Below are 5,149 nucleotides of genomic sequence, written 5' to 3' on the forward strand. Positions count from 1 at the left end.
ACCTGAAAGAATTCACTCTGCCTCCAAGACAAAAGAGCAAGAAACTAGCCGTTAGATATTTTAATCCAAACAAGGAGCTCTCCAAGTAACAAGTGCTTCTCTCAGCCTGTGTGCTGCTAGAAGAAGCTGGGGGAGTAATTTCATTTGGGCTACTCAAGTGCAGTCATTACTACTACAGTACTCAAGTTACACAGCACCTGTACTAGTGACCACCACACTCGTGGACACACCTTGGCACGGCCCCATTTCAGTGGGCAGATTGCACACTAGTTTTATCTGCTTTTCTTGGGTGTCAGCTGGACAGGTGTGAAAAGCTTTGCGCGGCTTCAGACACCTCACTGCGAGACTGGGCTGCGCAGGCACCCACTGTACCAGCATTTTCACCTGCTCAGCCACCAGGCAAGCCACTGCACCCTTCTGACTTTGAGCACCCTACTCCTCTAAGGACAGGCTCTTTGATAGCTGTGGAGGCAAATTATCGGCTACAAAGGCAGAAGGACAGAGCCCGCAGAGGCTGGTCACACCTACGGGTTTGGGAGCGCGGAAAACACGCCCGTGCCCTAAGGCGGGGATGGGCAGGTGCCAGAGCGGGGTACCCACGGACAGCACCGGGGGCACGGAGGGGAGCTGGCCGGGCCGGGGGCAGCGGGGTCCCAGCGTTGGGGGACGCTGTGCCTGGCACAGGACCCTCGCCGGGAGGTGAGACGAAGCTGTTCCCTCACGGCGGTTACTCATCCCTGACAACGCTGACGTCACGGCATCCCAAAAAAGCGCCCGAGGGATGGCTGGAGAGAAGCCCCGCGATGGCGATGGAGCCGGCGGGGCGGAGGCGGTGCCGGGACCGTCCGCGCTCTGCTCCCGCTGCCCGAGCGCCCTGCCCAGTCCCCTGTGGCACGGCGGGGGACCCAGCCCTGACCGGAGCCCTGCAGGGAGAGCCGGATCCCGCCCGACCCTGCCCAGTCCCGCCCGGGGGGACGGGAGAGCCCTGCCCGCCCCCGCCAAGGAGAGCCGGAGGTCCCCGCCGGGTCCCCTGAGGAAGAGCCCAGTGCCCTGCCCCGTCCCCTCGGAAAGAGCGTCCCCGGCCCAGCGCCAGAGGCGGACCCGTGCCCTGGGAGGCTGCGGCGGGGGATCAGGAGCTTTATCCTGCCCGGAGCCCCGCGGGCGGCAGCCGGGCGCAAGTTTGAGGGAGAGGGGAGGGAAGGAGTCCCGCGGGATGGGAAAGGAGCCCCGTGGCGGACCATCCTGCGGGATGCGCCGCATCCCCCCTCTCCCGGCCGTACCTGCCCCACCAGGTCGTAGTCCAGCTCGTCCGCGATGGCTCTGGCAGCGTCGGGGCCGGCCGGGATCTCCGCCGCCCACTCGTTGAGGAAGAGGCGCCCGGCGCTGCCGCCTCGGGGCAGGGAGCAGGCTGCCAGCAGCACGGCCAGGGCACCGGCCCAGCGCAGCCCGGCCATGGCCGCGGGACGCGGGAGGGATGCGGACGGGCGGGATGCGGGCGGGATGCGGCGCCGCGTTGCTACGCGATAAGAGCGCGGAGCGGAGCCCTGCCTGCCTGCCTGCCGGCGCGGCTGCCCGAGGCTCGCAGACCCTCCGGAGCCGGAATGGAAATGAGTGTTTACACGTCAAAACGACGACAGCCATCCTGACGTCAAGTGTACCTGGCCCCCGAGCCGGGGGGGGCGATTCCTGGGGGGCCGCGGAAGCGAGCGGGGTGGAGGCGGGAGCGCGGGGGCGCAGCCCGGCGGGTCCCGGGGGACTGGGGCGGGGGACAGGGGCGGGGATGGGGATTGGCGGCGGCTCGGCGGGACGGGGGATGCGCTGTCCTGTCCCCGAGGGTCGGGGGGCGGCTCCCCGATGGCGGGGAGCGGGGTCGGGGCCGGTGTGCGATGGTTTCCATCGCTGTAGGTGATGGGTAAACCGAGCCCCAGCCGAGGGGAGGCAGGAGCGCGGACCGCGCCCTCCCCTTGCGCCCATCCCGTCCCCTCTCTCCTCTTTGCGAGGGCAGGGCGAGGTGAGTTCTGCATCTTCTGTTCAATAGGGCTTGTAACCCGGGACCCGCCGGGAGGCACAACACGGTTACCGCGCCTTGTTCCCCGGCACTCCTGACACACCACGGATGTGCTGCATTAATGGGCACCCTGCCCACCCTGGGGATGGTGGGCAAATGTGTTTATCCTCATATACAGTTATTAATTTTGTATCATTTTAATTTTTATTCTTTCAGTCGCATCCAGTGGTCTGCACGCTGTACTTTTTCAGCGATTGCTTCAGTTGGTTAAACACTTATTTACACATTTTCATTTTGCATCCTCACTTCCCCAGCTCTTTCAGTTTTATTTAACGTTACCTCTACCATTTATCTGCCTTTTCACCTGCCAGAAAATGCTTCCAAAAGTTTCCTAATGTTTTCTAAATGCCCTTTGCCTCTGAAACGGAACCTTTTAGCATTTTCACTTTACAGTGCACTGTATTTCATTTCTTGATTCTTCCAACTTTTTAACTGTAAATTTTAGCAAGCTGGTTTTAGATCTGTACTTCAATACTGTGCTTCTTTCCATTTATTGTGGGGTGACAGATATGCCTGCCTTGCTTTTCATTGGCTTCTAAAATGGGAAAATAGCCAAAACATAAATATGAAAACATCAGGAGGGGAAAATGTTTTAAAAGATCAGTGTTTCATTGTCTGACATCTCAGCCCCAGACATCACCATGCCAGAGTGGATGTGGTTCTGGGCATCTCCACGGACCCACAGGGATTGGGAAACTGTAATCACTGCCACTGGTCTGCCAGCCATAAGAGTGGGAGCCTCAAATAACAGGAATATGAATGGATCTGTGACAGGGGGAAAGGATGAGTGTGTAGTAAGTATACTAGAAACGCCAAGAGAATATCAATAAATATTGATATAGAATAGAACACTGATAAAATGGCACTAGAGCACCATCCTGTTGTTTACCCACCTTTGCTTTCTGCAAGATGGTGTGATGACAGGTCAAGGTTCACCAAAGCCAAGGCAGCAACTAGGACATGTGCTTCCTGATAATTTTAATTTATTTTATTCTTTGCATGATTTTCTCAGTGTTCACTGCCAAAAATGTCTTTCTTCACTTTCCTGGACAGATGCCTTAAAGATCTCTCTGTTCCATTTTTAGAATTGTTTCTGAGGCTTTATTTAAATGTGGCCATCTCACCAAGCAATTTCTGATTCCATGTGGGTTTTTCCTGTATGAGTGTTATCAGCAGTGTTCTACTCAAAACACAGAGGAGTTTTTTACCTCTCATTTCTCATCACTGAAACTGCAAGTTGGCATGACTTTTTTACTCCATTTTGTATTAAGGAATTCTGCAGAAATATTGTCTCCATACAGAAATGAAATCAGGGTCGTATGTACATATAATGACAATTTATATCCTCAAGTCTTTAAGTAGTGGTCAGAACATCTACATCCACAAAAGTGTTTTGAAAGTCTAGGCACTCTTTTTTAAATTATTAATTCATTCACATGTGTTTGGTTTTTAAGAAATCCTCCCATGCAGGATGATGGGCTGTGTAGAGGGTTCTGAATTGTGTTGGAGAATGAGTCTGTGCTATGTGGACTTGGTTATGTCATCCATTCAAGAAAGATGCTGTCCAATGCACTACATTCCCATCTAATAATAGCACAATAAATAGGAACAGCTTGCTCAGCAGCATCAGATGGAGTCAAAGATAATTGTTTTATGCTTCATAAACAATTTAGGCTTGTTGTTTATCAGTGAAATATTTATTTAGTCCCTACTACACCCAGTGGTATTCTGCCTGAGTGTAAGATCAGAAACAAGCACAAGACTGTTTATGAAAATATTATTTCTTCTTTATAGCTTCAATTTAACAAGATATTCAAGGTAGACCTGCTTCCAGGGGATCTACATCCCAGTAACAACCTGGTGCAAAAGTTTTTTTCAGTGTATGGTAGCTCAGTGGGAATTGCTACATTTCCCAAGCAGAAATATACTCTTGTAGACCTAGTGCAAAATATTCCTCTGCACATAGGTAAGACACCTTTCAATAGAGCATGTAACACTGAGGATGAAATCCTGTTACAAGGGTCAGGAGTTCAACTGAGTGGATTTTTCTCCCTTATTGTCAAAAGGCACCCAAATGTTTGAGGCTGTAGCCATGTTTTTGTACCCACATTTCTGATCCTTCAAAGACTTGTCCACAAAAAAGGGATACAGGCTGGTTTTGAAAAGCCAGGCACTTACACACAACATCCTATTTTCTTGCTTGTTAGTAGACATAACTTATTTAAACCTAAAAATCCTTTTTCCAAGTTTAAGTCCATAATCTTCAGCCCAGCTCTCTGTCGGCTGCCATAGCATCTCTCCAAACATCTTTTCCTGGTGTGGGCATCACTCTCTGCAACAGGTACCCTTTACCACATTCACACTGACATCCAACAAACCCATCCCTTAAGTCAGAACTGTGCAGTGGGGAAAGCTGGAGGAGTTCAGGAGCTTCAGCACCTCTGAATAGTGGCCAGAGCCCTGTGAAATTTATCTGTTACAGGGTGAGAAGCACAGGCACAAAACTCTGCAGGCCATGAATTGAGAAATCTGTCACAGAAATGTAAGCACCCCAGGAAGGGATAAAGTGAGAAAGATGCATTTCTTCTTCTTTGTGCACCTTGTAAAAGAGGAGCAACTGTCTTCTTGCTGAGGCAATTAAAGAAAGAGCAGAGATAAACAGGAGCATGTCATAAGGAAAACCAAAGGCAGGCAAAAGTACCATGTTTATATGCAGAAAATTCAAAAGAATTCAGGAGGATGCCACTGTTTTATCATCTTGTTTTGTTGTGAGTCTATTTTGGATGAAGAAAGGTATTATGTAATGACATTTTCTTTTAGATCAGTGACAGTGTAAAAGCCAGACAGAAGATTCATCTCTGATGTCTTATCTTGATCAGCCCATTTGATTTTGTAAGATCAAGCCAAGCATATTTTATCTACCCACAGAGCTTGCTTTCAATAGGTAAGCTGAATTTAGGTTAAATACTGGTTGTTCTTGATGGGTAAACAATAATCTCTTTCTGTGAGAAACCAAAAGAAGTGTGTTTAGGGAGCAGGTGAAGTATATCCTAGACATGTTACTGAGTCCCCCCACACACT

This window comes from Zosterops lateralis (genome assembly GCF_965231275.1).
Source record: "Zosterops lateralis genome assembly, chromosome: Z".
Classification (NCBI taxonomy): Eukaryota; Metazoa; Chordata; class Aves; order Passeriformes; family Zosteropidae; genus Zosterops; species Zosterops lateralis.